At 40.4% G+C, this 20,265-nt stretch overlaps 1 long non-coding RNA gene across 2 annotated transcripts; it reads right to left on the reverse strand.

Moving 5' to 3' along the window:
• Positions 1-8,440: 8,440 nt before the first annotated feature.
• LOC145450230 (uncharacterized) lies at positions 8,441-17,944 on the reverse strand. Of its 2 annotated transcripts, XR_013918454.1 has the most exons (8): positions 16,515-17,944; positions 14,190-14,301; positions 12,493-12,672; positions 12,073-12,285; positions 10,756-10,843; positions 10,179-10,221; positions 9,926-10,111; positions 8,441-9,834 (listed from the first exon to the last, which is right to left on the reverse strand). It is a non-coding gene; the product is annotated as an uncharacterized LOC145450230 (long non-coding RNA). The 2 variants fall into 2 exon arrangements; XR_013918453.1 differs by lacking the exons at positions 9,926-10,111; positions 10,179-10,221 and having other exon boundaries at positions 16,515-17,832.
• Between the last annotated feature and the right edge of the window lie 2,321 nt (positions 17,945-20,265).

Below are 20,265 nucleotides of genomic sequence, written 5' to 3' on the forward strand. Positions count from 1 at the left end.
TGATCAGGTTAAATGGCTAGAAAGAGCCTGGGTGAACCACCAACACTCAGGTAGGTGTGGTGGAATTAATCTCTGTGCGATTTTAGCCCATGGCCGATTGTTATTGTAGCATATCATGAAATGCCGCTACGTTGCAATGATATATTTAGCTTGCCTTGTCGTGACTGCGGCAAGATTGCATGATTTGAGTGGAGCGACTCGAATTAGGAATGGAATTACTGGCCTTCGACTGGTAATATGACCAATAATGTCAACTGACTTTGCGTCGTAATTAATGGGGAAAATGCCGTTAAACCCGAAATTCTGGTTGAGCAGGCTGACGACACGACTCCACATATACAGGTGAGGCGTATTCTTTATGGTAGTAACTCCGAACTTTGTTTACTGCTCCTGGGCGATCTAGGCGTGGAAAGGATGTCTGATGGTGTAAATAAAGGTGGTCTCGTTCCGATCAATACAGTCGTATAGGCTGAATGTGTGGCCAGTAGAATTTTATTGCAAAAACCGTTTATTTTCAAACCTGCAATTGAGCGCCAACAAAACTTTTCATCCCCTCCTAGCTATTTTAGTTATCAGGTTAATATTGCCTGTGGGCTACGACACCTTAAAATAGACGCTTATCTGCGACGCTGACATGAAAATACTGCGATTTATGAATTAACGTTGGCACTTCTGCCGTAGGGTCTAAGCTACTTAAGTAGCCTAAGCGGAATAGAAATGTGTTCGGCAAACCTTAAAGAGGGTTTTTGCATCGCACGAATTTTTTTCCTTCATATGCAATCCGCGTGGCACATTTTGCTCCATTTTTTCCTGTGATGTACTGGAATTCCAGAAAGATCTGGAGGGTGAGTTTGTAAAAGAGAAATGAATACCAATTACGTGACAAAGCATTTTTCGCCCACGAAAAAATGAGAATTACGCGACATTACCTAATTTGGGGTATTCTTGAAGATTCCAAGGGCAACAAAAAAAAACCTGTTGACCTAGAAATTTTTTACGTCATCGGTTCGCGTGGAAGTAACAGATAGAGGATTCTTTTTTCCTTTTTTTGCGGGACGGAAATGCATATAAGTCGGTATACTTGGCTTGGGTTGTCAGTATCAGTTCCAGTGGGATCAAGAAAACAATTCAAGAAAACAAGCAAGGATTGAAGAAGATTGAAGAGGGCAATCTCTTCTATTTCAAGAAGATATCGGTATGTAAGTTACTCTATTGAATTTGAGTACAACGCCGAAATGCTACTTGAGTAACATAGCAAGCAGCAATGCGGAATTTGTCTGTTGAAGATCTATTAGTTCAATTGTGTCTTTGGATTCGGAGAGTCATCGTGAAACTGGGTATTAAATATTGACCTGATAACTTGTGCGGATATGAATTAAGCTGTTCCCTGGAGGGGTCTGGTATACTATATATCTTCCTTGTCTAATATACCTAACTAATTATATCATAACACGATAATGTTGACAATGGCGGACCTGTCCTCCGATCTCAGAGACTTTATTTAATACAGCATGCGACTTCAACATAATTATTCATAATTGACCGAAGGAATTTTTTTGAATGTTTGAGGTCTATTTTAGGATAATTGTTCGGTTTCGCGCGTTGAATTACAGAATGAGTTGGCAGATTCTGCCCCAAGAAAACCAGATAAGAGGAATAATATTTCATTAGCTATTTTGTCTAATTTTATCTCTCACGAACTGGAACAAGAAAAACAGGTTCCTTCCTTTTTCCTTTTTTTGTTTGCTTTCAAATTTGGTCACGTCAGTCCTAAAATTATCAAAAATTTGGAATTACGTCATGATAATATTATTAGAAAAACAAAAAAAGTATTTGGGTTGAAAAAAGAGTATATATGGTATATATGAGCCCTCGGTTGGGGCTGAAAAAGAAAGTGAGTCATCCTTTGGGGTGAGCTCAGGTCGGGACTTAGGGAGTCATCCTTTGGGGTAGACTCAGATAAGAACGTAATCAGTTATCCTTATGGATGACTTAGGTAAGAACTAAATGTCAGTAACGCATGGCTCAGGTAAGAACTAAATATTGCATAAGCCGCCTATGGCTGCATGTTTATATGTATGCTATGTATGTGTGTATGCTATATGCGTTTTTACCTCTTAGCGGTGTATATATGAGACCTTTTTGATACGCATATATGCCCGATGATTAATTTTATTTCAAAGTACCATTTACCAGAAGTAGCTCCCCAGACCCTTACGGGAGATAAGCGACACTACTACTCTTTAATATGCTAATAATAATAATATGCGACCTTTCGTATAGACTCACATGTCGGCATGCAGATATAGGCTAGCATGTTTATTAGTGTGGTCTATCAATTTAAATTATACTTCGAACAAGTTTATTTCAGGTGGCCTATTCATCGACTTCCCGACCACTTTGAGGTGGCGTATTCTGACTCTGCAATGTGCAAGACAGATCATAACTACCCGATCACATTCGGTCATACACGCTGCAGAGCAGAGGTCTCTGGCACTCACATCTCCTCTGACGGTGACGTGTGGTTCTCAGAGAAATGAAAGTTGACGTTTATCAGTTTACATAATCGTTATCATGAATCAAAATCCACCATAATTTCCAGTATGGCATGGAATGTACATATGAAGCATTGTTTGTACGGTACACAACCCGTCATCACAACCCCTTGTGTATTCGGTGGGTTTCTGTCTATTATGACATAAGGCTATAACTTGACGACCATATTTGGAACATGCTAAAGAAGTTTGCTGTCTAGTGGCTAGCTTACTGAGAAGTCAAGTATATTGATTATGACATTAGAATTACGATGTACTACCACGGGAGACTTAGCGGACGGAGGCGAGTTTTTGAATAACGATGAATTGGTCAGATTGACCAGCAACAATTAATTACTTTGTAAAGGGATAATTACTAAACTCTTAGTCTCAAACAAAAACTGAACAAACCGAATGATGAATAAATTGTGAGATGAAATTAGTTATCCTCGGATTTGTAAATCCAGTCTTATGGTCATATCCGAACTATTAGCTATACTCCCCGATTGCGGTACAGCGAATTTTATCAATACGTGCTGTAACTAGCTGGTTTGAAATAATACTATCCTGAGCGAGCATACTTCGTGACGATGACTCACAATATATGAATTGTTTAGCTTTAGATTGCGTTAAATATTGTGTGTTACGTTCACATAAGCATTAGTCGCTATAACAGACTTTCGTGTTATTTTGGTCTGTCTTTATCTCGCCCTAGATTACTCAACATTCGATTTTGCCCGCAACTACTCGCTTTTATCAAGTTCGCATGTATGCTTCATACTCGGAGCATAATTGATAGGGTCAAAAATATCTAGTAGCAGCGATAAAGTTGCCCCGGGGTATATAGCGACGTATAGTAAATATATGGCTTCACAGAGCATCAAGGAGTATATCCCTGTCGCTATATCTACGTTGCGATGATGCATGAGTTGCGCGTGATATGTTAATAGATAGATATTACATAATATTGCCATTATTTAAAATCATTCATGTAAGTGCTTGTAAGGACAATTAAATTAGCTTCAGTAAAAGGAAACGCACTAATCCAAAATAATAGCTTCAGAAATTGGGCAGCTTTTCGCAAGGACAGAGCCGAAATGGCGACTCGAACTGAAAATATTATCAAACCTATGTCAGAACCCCATTGCCGCTACTATTCCGGCAAGGTTATTACAATTCGAAACTGGATTGCAATGCCCATGCGGAGTCGTTATATATTTCAAGAATTGTAATGTTTCCAATTGCTCGTGGAGCAGCGAGGCAATACGCTGGCTATTGTGTCGTGCAAATATGTTCAATTTGTGCTACTATGTATCCCTGAGCCTACAGTGATGAATTTTACGGCTTAGCGGAGAGACGCCAGATTATGAATAAGACCTACTAGAGACTAAGACCTACATATAAGCCATTAGTAAGAAGATCAGCCGTTGCGTAGGCAACAGATATATAATCACCCTAAATTCCTCTCAATAAAATAAAAATAAAATTCTTATATACAATAGAAAAGTACACACATCACTTTTTTGCGAAATTGATGTGTCGAAAATTGAGTCCTAGGGTTCACGCTTTCGTTTCATGAGATAGATTGCGTCAACGCTAGATTACCAGAACGCGTTTGAACTCTATATTCGCCGTATTCATGTTATTATACCATCGTGTTGCGTTAACGAAAAATGTCGCCACCATTTTGTATTTCGAATATGCGCGTGGGTTAGTGATCGAATATGCCGTGTAGATTCAGCCGTTGTGTTGATATCTGTTTTTGCTTATCTGGAATTGTCGTATGCATGTTAACAATACCATCAGGTTGCTTTTAAACACAAAATGGCGCCACCATTTTTTCATGTATGCGAACGTTTGCAGTGAGCTGCAGCATAATATAAATATATGTGTATGAATATATGTCATGTATAGTGCCCACATAAATTATACACTCAGTTGTAGTATCCAATACTTGCAAATAAAGAAGGCGTGGATGCGTCTGCTGGTTTCGAATAATTTGTGAATTTATGCCGATGTAAAGCCACCACTTTCGAAATAAAGCCCCAAACGAAGCATCCAGTATCAGACAATTTGCAGAAAACCGGACATTGACGGGGAATTGCGTAATGGTTCAGCGTCATAGAGCATTGCAGTGTGATGTTCGGATGTCCCCCTGAAAGCTCTTACCAATATATATTGATTGGATCGGCTGCTTGCCCCAGTTGCAAGGTATACAGAAATAAAGCAGTGCGACAAAATGGGATCGACTGCTTGCCGAAGTTGCAAAGTATACAGAAATGGAGAAGCTTGATGAAATGTGTTGGAATCGCTCCATGAAGCCGGCGAACTAAAGAGCCATTTGGAATCTCGCTACGACAAACCCTTACCAAACCCCGTGTTCTACTGGAATGCCAGATCCCAGAATTGACACAAAAGTACTTGATGGTCATAAGAAGAAACGTACTCAAACAAGGGGTCGGTGCTTGAACGGATTGCAGTTGCATATCTACATCTTGAAGACTGTGGAACTATTATAAATGAGGTGGTCTGCAAATTGGTCAACTTGAACTATGAGTGTTATTTTTGTGGCATCTATTGAGATATATATTCTTTATGTATTATGTACGTGGCAGGAAAGGCCCTCACATCCATTGTGAAAACAAACCTTGGAGATTTATTTCGATTATAGATCGTGCATGATAATAAATAGGTTAATTTTTATCGACTCGTAATTTCAGTAACCTGTCCTGCACGCCATTTTATATCAGGATGTGCAATGTGCATAGAAATGCCCTATTTGTTATCTGCTTGTCTGCTAATTGGAGTATTTGGTTGTATTAAGCTAATTAATTAATTATTTAATTAATTAATTATGCCACTGGACCTGGAAAGGTCGCTGCTTATTTCGATCAAGCTGCAACCAATGCTTCAATCAACGTCGTCAAGCCCTGGATGTGCAAGTGAAAGAGTGTGGAAAAAGCGAGGTGAAAGTTCAACACTGTGAAATAATATCGAACCAAGTGTAGAAAACTTGCATGACAAAAGCCATGAAGCTACACTATAAACAAATGGAGGCACCACGGACTTCCGGTGTTGAACAACACTTCCGTTGTAACAATCACGAACATTTGCTACACTCCCACTGGCCATTTCAGTGGGTTTGTCCGACCAATGTACCCTACGACCACTATCGTCGAAACCCCTCTCTTCGTCTCATTAATCACGTCTGCAATCTCGTTACTGACCACATTGACTTCAATGTACCTCCAACTGGTTTCGACCACAACTACAATCACGACGGCCATTTCATATGACGGGGGAGAGTCTGATGACGGACCCACCACACAGACGCGAGGATCGCGAGAATTGGCACGGAACAATGAAAATACCTCACTCGAAACGTCGCTGTCAAAACGTCCGTACTCCAGAGGATTGAACTGAACCAAACTTGCGCGATGAAAGCTACTCCATTCGGCAACCACGAGAGCAGAAAGCCGGGTAAGAGATATGATTTTCTCGGTTACTGTGGCATTACCACATAACAGTTTACTATTCTTATGTACAAATATGTCTAGATGTATCTTGTTACCACGCATGATCCGACAAGAAATGTGGTCTCCGTGGTCAGGATTGCTACACAAGTAGAAGTAGAATAATATATATCTATATAATATATAGCAAAACTACTTCAAGTACAAAATGAATGGAGTGGAAAGTATTTAGGTGAATAGTTTCAAGATGGTAATTCCGTATACTTTTAACATGATGTTGCTTTCAAAATTGCAAAATGATTTGACTTGACTTAACTTGACCATTTAAAAATGTGGATTGACTCGTGACTCCAAGTCAACTTTTCGAGTCAACTTCAAGTCATCAAGTAATCGGTGTCGCTTAAGTCGCTGCACTTTTAGCTATACATGTTCTTTACACGCTGATATAAGCTGTGTGGACAACCAGTCATTCCACGACTGAGCAGCATGATTCTGCTGAGACTTCGTCGATATGCCACTAATATAATTGACCGCAAAAGAGTGACAAGAGCGTACGATGACTTGGACTAGTATAAAGCAACATAGCCAATTTCGATTACCCAATAGTCACACTTTTTATACATATATATTACGCGTTGAAAGTCGATGTAGTTTTGAATCGTATCTTATGGCGCGTATAGGTGAATTATATTGTGCATCATATCAACTTTCCTAACTTTCCGAGGTTTTATATTCTATCATCTATTTGGTTGAGGTTTACCGACATATAGTTTAGCAGCTCCACGTATATGTGGGCGATATAGCGCACTATTGAAGATATAATAAACTCAATCATTGTTACTCGATGCAGAATTAATAGAGACCTTTTACTGCAGTCATCTTGCAGAATGCAATAACTTGCATCAAGCCCTTTACTTCGAATCTGATATGACTTTGTGAATCGAATTGTTTTGGCTTGACTCGAATCGCCTTCAAAAGTCGAATGACTTCACTTTACTAGCGTCAGAATGCGCTATGGCTCAACATGACTTTAAAGTAGTGACTTTATCCCAACACTACACATAGGGCAGCACCATCATATAGTGACTATTTCATCAAATTTATGTGACACGCAGCTTAGTCCCCGTAGCTTTCACATATAAATTGTCCGAAACGAGCTGTATAATAGTTTGTACAACACCCTACGTTTTCCCAAAGTAGACCATGTGGTCTCCCTATTACGACACTATGCTGAAAAATAAGTTCTAAATTCGAATTAAGTTATTTTATCAGTTGGTGTTTTATTTCTCTAATTAATGGATAAGCGTCCAACTTCTTGCATTCGGGAATTGAGATATAAATTATAATATATCTAATGAACTGGCAAGAGGCTTGTCGCAGGTGGCCGCTGAGAACCTCCTGGCATTGGGGATATGTGTTTGAACTTTCGCATCGTTCATGGTGATGTAACGTCATAGTGAGCGGGGCTTGAATTCTCGACTTGACACCCGAGGCAACATTCGAATCAAATCGTTTAGATACTCGATTTTCCCCAGCGGGAATGATATCAACTCTCTGCTTATAATTTTCAATGGATACGTAATTGTTGATGTTTGGTTATGCTTAATTAAACACGGTGCGAACGTTGCTAATTGGCGAGGAGTAGGTACACCGAGAGATTGGAAATGTTGTAGCCTACTCATCAAATAAAGCATGACGAATTCCATATAGAAGCTTTAAAATATCGATGGTTGTTGCTTACTGGTATATATCATACCCAAACTCTTCTCTTCCGTTGGCCGTAACCTCTGGCGATATCCAAGTCTATTGTTGGCAATAGGCATACATGTTCATTATTCATGTTCAACTACGAGGAGCTTTATTCTTTATGGCAGAATTTAACGTTCAATTTATCCTATTCTTACTTGGCCTATGTACATGAAACTAGCACCATTACGCGATTCTTTAACTTAAACATTTTAATCTGCCGTTTTAGCTTATACACATGTTAGCGTGAGTCGTAGATATAATGAAAATTGTTGGGGCAGAAATCGTCCGCTATAAAGTGTGGCAATTGATGCATTGTGACGTCGCCAGCAATAATATTAATAACAAAAATCATTGTAATCGTGATTACTGCTGCATGATTTTGCTGTAAGCGCAGTAGTGTGATTCTGCAGTAATCGGAATTTAATTGAGTTGAAGTAGCCTATAATCAAGCCATGTCTGCACTGTAAAAAATAAAGGTGTCCATAGACATGTTTACACCTGGTACCTCCTAAAACATGTCCGTCATGTAAAACCATACGACAGGTTTAGTTCCACCTGTTGCCTAACATGTTTCTGCCCGTCATGTAATCTCGAAAACACGTCTGACCTGAGACTTCAATTGACCTTTCACCTTGGACCGACTGGCACAAAATCTGTAGCCAGGATATGAATTAAAACAAGCAATTCAGTGTTGGATCAAATGATGGTATATTGAGAACAAATGCATCAAAACAAGAAAAATTCTGAAATGGCGAGAGTTTCGGATAATAAGTAATGAAATAAGAATTACTATAACGGCTAAAAATATTGACATGTCATGGCGCAATTAATTTACAACTAACAGCCACAGTGTAAGTCGAAGAGTACCGAACATTAAGAAGTTTTGGAACTTATGCAATGAAAGAAGAGTTATATACAACAATGGCCAAAAATATTGGCCCGTCATCAATGAATTAATTTACTACAAAAAGCCACAGTGTAAGCCGCAGAGTACCTAACGTCAAGAAGTTTTGGAACTTATGCAATGAATGAAGAATTATTACAACGGCTAAAAATATTGGCCCGTCATCAATGAATTAATTTACTACAAAAAGCCACAGTGTAAGCCGCAGAGTGCCTAACGTTAAGAAGTTTTGAAACTTATGCAATGAATGAAGAATTATTACAATGGCTAAAAACATTGGCCCGTCATCAATGAATTAATTTACTACAAAAAGCCACAGAGCAGGCCGCAGAGTACCTAACGTCAAGAAGTTTTGGAACTTATGCAATGAAAGAAAAATTCTTACAACAACGGCTAAAAATATTGGCCCCTCATAAATTAAATAATTTACTACAAAAAGCCACAGTGTAAACCGCAGAGAGCCTGACGTTAAGAAGTTTTGGAATTTATACAATGAAAGGAGAATTGTTACAACAACAGCTAAAAATATTGACCCGTCATCAATGAATTAATTTACTACAAAAAGCCACAGTGTAAGCCGCCTAGTACCTAATGTTTTGAAGTTTTGGACATATGTAATGAAACCAGAATTATAATAACGGCTAAAATCATTGACCCGTCCTCAATAAATTAAATTACAATGAACAGCCACAGTCAGCCACACCTAACGTTAGAAAGTTTCGAAACGTATGTAATGAAACAAGAATTAATATACCGGCTTGAAACATTGACCGGTCCTCGATTAATTAAGTTATTACAAATTGTCACAGTGAAAGGCGCCGAGTACCTAATGCAATGACACAAGAATTATAACGGCTAAAAATATTGACCTGTCCTTGGTGAATTATTCAAATTAATTTACTACGAACAGCCAAAGTCTACCTAACGTTACAAAGTTTCGAGACAGCCGCAGTGTACTTAACGTTCGGAAGTTTCGAAGGAGAGTTCGTGACGACGGACCATGAATTAGAGGCTTATGGAGCGAACTTGATGTTGAACAGCCAGTATATTGCCAGTATTATGGCCATAGCATGATGGAAGCTTCTGACCCCTTTGATAACTTTGCCATAGAAGAGAACTTTCCATTCATTCAGGATCGTATTGTACTTGATCGTCGGATATAATTCTTTGGCTCCTGATGAATAAAAATGATATTAGCTTAGTACTATCGATGTGGTCTGAGATTAAGAATTGAGTTTGAGTATGAGGCCTAATAATAGGGTTACCATGAGTCCTCTTTCAATAGGATTTGTCCTCTTTCTTGACTTTTTTAAAAGTGTCCTCGGAGGACGCCCTTTTGTCCTCTTTTTTGAAAATTTAGGTCACATTTTGAGCGAAATGCGAGTGATATGCCGCAGCACAGAAGTGACTCTATGGCGGGTATTTTGGAGTGAAAAACGGTGATTGGAGCTCTGAGCGAAAAGATGACCTTTTTTAAAGTTTTTGCAGTCAACCAGTCACAAAGTGGGCAAAATTCACCGATTTTTGAGAATTCTTCTCCGGTTTTGCAAGTCTCCAATTTCTGAAAAAGTGTCCTCTTTTTAGATTTCCAAAATATGGTAAGCCTACCTAATAAGTCATTACCGCGCGAGTCGGGGTCATGCAAAGAGGTAAGAAAACGATTGTACGTGATGGTGCTTTCAAGGATATCGAGCGAGCATAATGGTACCCAGAGTGGAATGATTTTAGCATCAGTCGTAACACTGCAACTTTCTAAGTGAAATATGAGGGGCCAATATTGGTTTCACATCATCTTCTTTGATTGGACGCCATATACTAGTGACAATTTCACCATAGTGTCCTACAGTAGCATGGACACGGGAAAATCTCGTTACTCACTGATATTGGATTACATCATTCTTTCGACTTACAGTGACCTGTCGAGATACCAATTTTTATCGAATACAGTGTTAATACAGCAATACAGTGTTAATAGTGCCATAAATTGCCTTTTTTGTATGATGCGAATGATGTAGCCTGATGGCAGTGAGCCATGCGATTTGCTTGTGTCCACAACACAGTGACATAATGCTTTCACATACACCAAACAACTTACTTTGTCAACAAACAGGAAGCTGCCATAGTTGTCATTGTAGATTTGAAGATCGTTAGGATCCCGACCATCCACCCCAGTTCTTGACGGCCTGAACAAGAATTGTCAGAAATCAATGTCAATGTATGTTTTGACGCGACTGCGACGTCGTAAAGTAAATCAGCGACTTTGAAACCTTGCGCGGGCCCCTCTAATGTTGATAAAGATTTTCAGTCATCCGACAGGAGGTAACACGGTTGGGCAATGGTGAAAACATGACATATATTACTACGCAGCAAATTCGATGACAATTATGTTACGACAAGCAAGTGTGCAGTCATGTCCTGCAAGGAGTTGCAGGTCGCCTTTGTATAATTCTGGGCTCATTTGACAAGGAATATTCCAAGCTTGGACATATGAATATCAAGGTTGCAGTGAGGCTGCGTACATCGCGTTGTGCAAAGGTTTCACCGCTGACAATATTTCTGCGAGTACTAATAAATATTATAATAAATTTCTAGAATCGCCTTGCAGCCCGAAGGATGGTCGCCCTTATATCTAAGGAAGAAATGTCTACGTCTGGAAGTATGTGCGATTAAAAAATTCAAGAAAACTAAAATCTGCCCAAAAAGAATTTAAAAAATATCTTTAGGTCACCGACGAGTTTTATACATTTTGAAAACTGACTTCACTTTTTGCTAACCCATGGTAATAATTAGGGCCATTCAAAGCCATATTTCGTTCTATGCAACAGCAAGTCGTGAAATCAATTTCAACACAAAACCGTATCCCTTTGAGCTATATTAAAGCTATGAAGTCACATTTTCCTGATTAGGTCATAAAGCTCAAAATTTACATTAAAAAGCGATTGGACAAAAACGAGGTTTAACAAATAATGGAGCTGCAAATACAAGATATTTCACCAGCGCTTTATGCATCCCTGCAGAAGTGGCAACCCACATCAGCGTCTGTGGAGCTCTCAGTTTCCTTACCAAAGTCATTTTACGTCCGAATCGTAACGTCAAAGACTTTAACATTTCACACTACTACTGTACTGCAGCAGTGATTTAGAATAAAAAAATGGACGTGTATAACTGTTGTTGCATAGGTTTTACTCTTTAGTTCCGTCAGTGCCGATATTTGCATGTAAAAATACACCATTCTCACATAAATTCATATTTTCAAAAAAATAAGGTCATATTATTGATTTTCTAAGGTCATATAAAAATGGCCCTAGTTATAATATATATGTCATTTGTTGTGTCATGAAAAATGATTGCCCATGTCACAAATGCCGAGGGATTGTGCCGTCAGTGACTTGATCATAACACTGCTTTATACCTACGGTACCCAATGCGCATCGATCAAGATCGGGTAAATCTCCAGCAGACTGTGTTGACATCCCATTCAGAATGGCCTCGCGACGCGATTCGAATGTTCTTTTCATCCTATCCAGAATCGTTTCCTTGTGAGGTATTCTCCACTTGCCTTTTATTGCGTTTTGATGTATCTCGATGCTGCGCTCGTCGTATGTGTAGAGTATACATGTTGACTCTGTAGGACAAAATAGATCCTAATCAAAACATAACCGGTTATCGGTGCAAGGTTTACTTCTTGCCAATGTTCCTTCTAAGCTGCTCGCATGCGCACAGACACGAGAAAAATTAGACGTAACATTGTCTGCTGGCGTTATCAGTATCATATCAAAATATTCATATTGAGGATATCTAGATGAAGAAAGCATGATACTAAAATGCTCACATTGCATGTTGAGACTCGAGAATTCTTGCAGCGTTGACTAGATTTTTCCACAAGCTGCAGAGATTTCCATTTGTCGCAGCATCCATGCTTCTGCTATTTCAAGTTCAAGACGAGAACTTCTTTTTCATGGTGTCTTCGCCATTCCCTCAACTTGTTGCAGAGCTTATCTTTCCATGATCCCTGCAATGTGGCATAGTTGAAGAAAGGTTTGGATCAAGTTTGGACCAACTTCTGACATGTCTGTCACCAACATTGAAAAATTGGAATGTAATGCAGCCTCTGCTGTATGATATTACACACTGATATTAATCGTCAATAATTGGTGCGTGCATACGTCGTAGGACTAGCCCAGGGGCGGGCAACATACGGCCCGCGGGCCGGATCCGGCCCGCGACAGCATTTTGTCCGGCCCGTGGACAGATTCCCGTCTTACATGATAATGTGGCCTACGGCCCATCAGTCTGCCGAGATATCCCACTTCTTGCTCACTACGTCAAATTTTATCCTGGTGTGCGCCCTGCGCAGCGTGCGAGAGTGGAGCTTACGGGCAAGTTCATTGAAGCGAAAAGACTTGCATTGTCAGCATTAACTATGTCATTCGTAATGTTATTGGTGGTAATCATGGTGTTAGTCTTCCACAATGGTCATTTACACCAGGCCGATATTTCTTATTTTTCACTCCCTAACCACCAACTGCTGGTAACACGGCACACGTCCAGGTTTTTGTGAGATACAGCTTAGTAATCATGCCGATGAGATGGCGAGGAGGAGCCTAGATAAAGCTTCAAGACTTAGGTAGGAATTCTGGAGTCAGACTCGAACCCACAACACATCGGTTTTGTAGCTGTGGATTATACAACTACGCTATCTCGCCACCTACTAAATTGGAGGTACAGGGCTTATCAAACGTCTTAAAATCATAATTTAGGATTGCACCTTGTGTTGATTGATGAGAGAGAAACAGATATGGCGGTGCATATATGACATCGGTTCTCAACCTGTGGGACGGGAAAGTATCTAAAAGTGGCGCGAAGTCACAGTTAACTGAAAATTTCTCGCGCTCCGCGCGATTTACCTCCAGCTTATGGTGATTACTATGTCTAGTGTACGAATTTCATATTTGAGAACTCTCTCATCAATAGCCATAACCTTTAATGCCATCAAACTACCCGTTGGGATGGCTAGCATTCTGATTTATCTCTTTAATATATCATGATAACGAAGGGGGGCGCAGAATTTTTCACTATCAAAAAGGAGGCGTGCTTAAAAAGTTTGAGAACTACTGAGCACTGTATGACAATACGGTTCTCAACTCCTCATTGTCAGCATCATTATCGGCGAGAAATCGCTTGAAATGACATTGCTGTCGTTAAAATAGGCTACATTCTTTAAATACGACTTATTCCTGGTAGAACTGAATAAATGGGCGAGTAATCTATCGATTAAGCAATCCGGCCCGCCAACTACTTAATTTTCCTATATCCAGCCCGCCGACTGGAGAAGTTGCCCGCCCCTGGACTAGCCTATTGCATGAACGTGGTATGGGGATTGTCATTATCAGTGACTTGATCCCAACACTGCTTTATACCTACCCAATGCGCATCGATCAACATCGGCTAAATCTCGAATAGACTTTGTGTTGATATCCCATTCAAAATGGCCTCATGACACGATTCGAATGTTTTTTTCATCCTAACCTGAATCTTTTCTTGTCACGTATAGTCTTTTCACCCACTCGACACTTATTGCTTTTTGCTGTACCTCGATGCAGCGCTCGTCTCCTGGAGAATATACCGATGCAGGTTGACTCTGTAATAAATATCTTCATCAAAGCCCAGCGAATTATCACCTTGCCGGTAATATTGAGTCAGTTTATTGCAGAAATATTAAAAGTTTATTTCAGGCCCAACTATTTCATAAGAACATACAGTTCCTACCAGAAATGAAGATAAACAGTAGCCTAAAATTCTAAGGTAATGGGGAGGAAACAGGCAATTTACAAATACAAGATCACAATTTCATCAAAATTAAGATTTTCAGGGTGAAAAATGTCAAAATTGTCAGATTTTATCGGTTTTTAGATAAAATAAAATCACTCATATCAACATATTTAATTCGGGAAACAAAAAAGTACTACCGTAATTTTCCAAGTATAGTACGCCCCCATGTATAATACGCACCCCTAAAATAGCATGCAAATTCTGGGAAAAAGCCTGTACCCATGTATAGTACGCACCCTGCATTTCAGTACATGAATAGTTCCGATTTCGTATACGATGTCATTCTATTTTGCGATGTCACTCTTGAACAATCATTACATAACGATCGCTAATCAAGTAATCATCATACAATTAGCGGGATTGTCTTTAAACGATAGTAGATAGCAGTTAAAGCCTGCGAAGCGGGCGGCGCGATAGTTCGGGCTAGCGACACGACACCTTGAGCACGAGGAGACCTTTTACAGATGCGATTGCTAATAATTATACAATTAACGGTATTGTCTCTAAACGATAGTAGATAGCAGCCAAAGACTGCGAGGATGCGGGGAGTTAGTTTAGGCCAACGAACCGACATCCAACATCTTGCTCACGATGCCTATTATAGATGCGATTGCGCCTAGGCTAACGGTTATGTCATGCGCAACAGGTCTGTTGGAGATGCGACTGATTACGCAAGCGTTTATATCTTGCGCACATGGCCTCTTGTGTATGTATAAATTGCGTATGCGATTGTTCGGGCCTGTCGTTGACGCGATGAATTGGCGAAGATTGCAGCGCGCGAGTGTCTATTAGTGACCTAATTTCGCTTGCGTTCAAACAGCAAACCAACTCAGCAGGAGATCGCATGCTTTTGCACACGACTCTCGTTAATTGGATACACGCTTCCCACTAATTACTACGCGCGATGGCTGAAAGTGACGCGCGATTGGAAACAAACATAAGAATGAGGATAAGTGTGATTTCAAGTTTTTTATCGAGAGAGATTTCTTCCAAGCGTGTTGTTCCCATGTAAAATACGCACCACCCGATTTTAGGGCAAAAAATCGTGAAAATTTTGCGCATTATACATGGAAAATTACGGTAATCTATGGTGGATTAGTAATCTATATAGACCATGAATGGCCAACCTTTTCCGCTGAAGGGCCCCATGCAATTGACGAACGAGTGCGCAGTCCACTAGCCACGCCAAGCGGGTAAAATTTTCGAAGTTTTTAAATGAACAAGGTCAATAATATTATTACTGGAGTATTGCGGGTCTATTGTATACCACCCGCTAGGCTAAGATTGCAAGGACACGACTATTTGGCGTCTGGCCACATCGATAACGAAGATCTCCAATAATATGCGACAATCATTTTGTGCCTGCATTTCACCATTGACGATCTTTATGCGAGCGCAAATGCGAAAAGACTTTCTCCCGTAATTGCGAATACAGTTAGACTCAATCGGATAAATTCGGCGTTTTTTTTTTCGTTTTCAGTAGCGGGTAGGCTATCCAAGCAAGAAATCGTGCGACAATTAAACACGCAAAGCGTGAAGAAAAATTTCGCTGCTATTCTAGTTTATTGTAATGTACGACAGTTTACTGAAAATGTGACTGGACCCTGGATCTGCCAATGCGTCAAAACTGATATTTTAGTCATCAACATCCCAAGCGTCGCAGTCAGAATTGTAATTTTTTGGTGGCAATGCAAGTTTGCAATCTGAGCAATTCATTTTCGATAATATAATAGGAAATTAGCTAACGGGTCACGCAAAACCCTCTCGCTGGCCACCCCTGATATATACAGGCCAATGCGATAATTTCGGAGCCGGAGCAGCAGCTGGAGCAGGAGCAGTTTCAATTTGCGGCTGCTCTAAAGCCCTGCATATAACACGGCGTGATTTTGACTAAAAATCTATATTCGTTTCTATTACAGATATCGAACAAGACAAGATAATTTTAGTACAGTATGATCTCCATGATCATCGCTTTACGATGATAATTATGTTGTCATGCATAGAATATAATTACTCACTTACATCTTTAAAACCAGTCATATTTTCCCATATCTTTGGCAGACAATTCATAAAAATCGCCGTTCCATTCAAGCGATTTGTCGTAATATTCCATAGTGAATTTTCTGTCCTAGATGGTACTACGAACTACACATCTCACAACATCATAAATCTCAGGTAGGTGATCAACTGTGATCACCTTTCTAATATTACCATGGATTATCAGCATTTTCATATTTAATAGCACTAGAGTAATAAATCGCTAACCAGTCTGATGAATCTGAAAAATAGAACGCCATGTTGAAAATTACGCAATTTTAATTACTGGTACTTTTCTTTATCGGCATATAGTTCCCTAATAAACTTTGAAACATATTCTATGATGCAGTCTAATGTAGCCATCTCACCATCAATGTTCCCTCTAAGCTGCGCCCGTGCGCAAATGCACAGGGCTAACACGGTCTCTGTGCACAGAAAATGTAAGTTGTGCACAAAAAATCCAATATGATGACCTTTTTTTAGTCTTTACGCACTGTTGTCCAAGGGTCTGCGCAGTGAGTTTGTGAGTGTGCTGCTTTGAGCAGACTCGTCAAAAATTAGAGGAACATTGCTCACCATATTGTAATTTACCGATACAGTATACCAGTAAATTATGGAGTCTCTGAAGTATAATATTTCACCAGGTTGTAAAACACAAAGGAAACCGGTTTCTGTCAGCCTCACACTGAATAACAGTGTAAATATCGGCCAAAGCCTGTCTTGAGGATACCACAAATGTGACAGTGCCCGTCAAAATCTTCATAGAGAAATATTGGACCACCTTGATCCTGATTGACAACATGGATTCTCTTTTGCCGTGTTTGTCACATAATTTTACAGAGCAAACTTGTCCTTCCATATCTTGCATTCGACAAAATGCAACATATTGGCTGGGTAGTGGGTATACACATCCTCCCAATATGTTAACTGGCTCAACTTTCTTGGGTTCATCATTTACATAGTTAGGCGAAGACATTCCCAACATGATATACTGTAATCGACTGGTTACCGTATGCACTCTGAAGCTATGGTAAGTGCTGAACGTCATCGGTGGATTGCTGTCTCCACACGGTACCATACTACAGGTGAATGCGGTACACCAACGATGCACATAACGTACATGATTTAGCAAGACTTTCCGGGATGAAAACTGACCACAAACGCATCTTTTAACTGGGCAAGCCCAATCCATAACAGTCAGTCAGCGTCGACAATAAATTCTGTTCTCAGTGCGGTTGGCTTGCTGGCGGCTTCCCGGCAATACAAGATTCTCAACCAATCATGGCACATACTGAAATCACGTGAGCCGTGAACTTTTTCAACCAATAACAACGGATACTAAAATCTTGTGAGCCGTAAACTAATAGATTACAGCCATTTTTCAACCAATCACGACGGATACTGAAATCGTGTAAGGTGTGAACTGATAAATTACGACGAATACTCACATGTTTTATAATAGATAGTTAACCTATAAGGATAGATTCGCCACAGCTATCGTCACGCTTGCTTGCTCAGCAATATGAACGTTACATAATTTCATATCCCATAGCTTCAGACCCGAGCGCTCAAATTAGATATAGTTGATTTCATTTGAAAGCAACATTCTGAAAATATACATTAAAATTTCAATAGAGCAATGGAATTACCCCGAAGTAGCCTTCAAAATCTGAAAATCAGCATTGTTCCAAACAATCGCAGCGACGCAGCACAATGGCCCTAACGGTGTCCGGTCAATACCGAGAAAACCATTACCGAGAATGCCATTACAGAGAATGGACACAACCGAGAATGGATATTACCGAGAAAGGACACCACAGAGAATGGACATTACCGAGAATGGACACCACCGAGAATGGACATTACCGAGAATGCAATATATGCAATGCAGGCATGCTATGCATATGAGCAGGTCGTGTGTGTGCATCAGGGCGTTGCCACATTCGGTATCGATGCTCAGGTATTAATTTCTCGACAAAATCAGTCCCAGTAAGCTATATTCTTGACATTGGCCATTCTCGGTAATGCCCATTCTCGGTGGTGTCCATTCTCGGTAATGACTATTCTCGGTATTTTCCATTCTCGGTAATGTCCATTCTCGGTAATGGCATTCTCGGTAATGTCCATTCTCGGTAATGGTTTTCTCGGTATTGGTATAGAACCGGCCCTAACGCGTGGTTGCGAATGTTCGGAACAATGCCGAATTTCATACTTTGGGGTGTATTTCGAAGGCGTTCCATTGCCCTGATTAGATTTTAATGCATATTTTCGGAATCAGTGCGACAGTAGCTTTCAAATCAGAGCAACGTTATTCCAAACTGAAACGCAACATGTTTTTTACATAACATGTTACGTTTCAGTTTTGAACTTGATTAATTGGAAAACACGTCGCGTTTTCGGTTTTAAACTTGATTATTTCGAAAACACGTCGACGTTTTTTGTTAATAAACGTGTTTTTGGAAAAAACATGCAAAAAACACGTTGAATACACGGTATATTTTTTACAGTGTGCTGTCTACTTTACTGAAACCAACATGCCGAAAGTTGGTTTTTGCGCTGAAAATTGTTGAGCAGAAGTGGAAGCAGTCTAAAAGGATAATGTCATATCAAATTGTACTGGTCGACAAGACCTAATTAAGTGCCCCGAGAAAAATAAATGCTTTGATACTTACGTCTACTGCCAGCCATAATCAAATTTTATGGACTGCAATTTGTAATAATTTTGTAACGTTCTATTACGGAATTTGCACATGAGAACAGTGCTTAAAACATACTTGCTCTACTGGGCTGAACAACTACCCCTTAAATGCGACGGCATAGAATATAGGGGGTTTATCCCACGTGAAGTTCCTGTGATCAATCGTTCTCTATGAGTCGCCAGTTCCCTTTGCAACCGACATGGGAGTTCACAGGGGACGGGTGACGAAGTTGTTAATGACCCAGCTATACAGATAATAATGAATTGACGTTTGCCGCGTTTCTTGACGGTGAGACAGCCGAAGCTAGAAGTAGTACTAGCTACACTACAACTGGTTACGGGTCGGTGGATGCTGCAATTTTATTTAGCGTCGAGTGCGGAAGCCCCACTGACGCCACCGGGACCAAGGAAGTCCCGTCTTCTCGGAATAATTTAGCGCCCAAGGTATAGGATGTTCGGTGACGCTAGTCTCAATCGGGGGAAGTTGGTCACCCCCGAACCCCTTCATGCTTAGCGAGGAAATTCCGTTAGCATTAATCAGGACACGGGTGTATGGAAGGATCCTGACAAAAAACGGCCGACGCATTCGCCACGATAGATATGTGGGAATCGTTTCCGACGACGGCCCTATGGTCGCAGCAGTCGTGCCGCTTACCGAGAAAGTCACTTTGAATGCAGCTGTCGCATCCACACTGAAACTAAATAGTGTGGATGGCGAGGAGTCTGGAGGCAATATGCAAGCCACTCCAGAACAAGGGCCCCGACGACAAAGGTAGTCGCCGGCGTGATGATAGATGCGGGCACGCACCTACTTCAGAGGCAGAAACAGTCGAGCGTGGAAGCCCCATTGACTAAAGGTAACCTCGCCCTCTCTCCATCGACGTCAGAGTTATACGTCAAGGCCGAACCAGGCCAACTCGCGGTCCGATAACTACGTATGAACTGTATGATGGGACCAACGTAGAGTCGAACAGTGCTCTGTGACGATTGAAGGACTCACAAGTACGTGATAATCTTCAATTTCAGTTCTTGTAGGCC

The sequence above is a fragment of the Botryllus schlosseri genome, chromosome 11 (assembly GCF_051294905.1).
Source record: "Botryllus schlosseri isolate E-star chromosome 11, Bs_hap1, whole genome shotgun sequence".
In the NCBI taxonomy this organism is placed as follows: domain Eukaryota; kingdom Metazoa; phylum Chordata; class Ascidiacea; order Stolidobranchia; family Styelidae; genus Botryllus; species Botryllus schlosseri.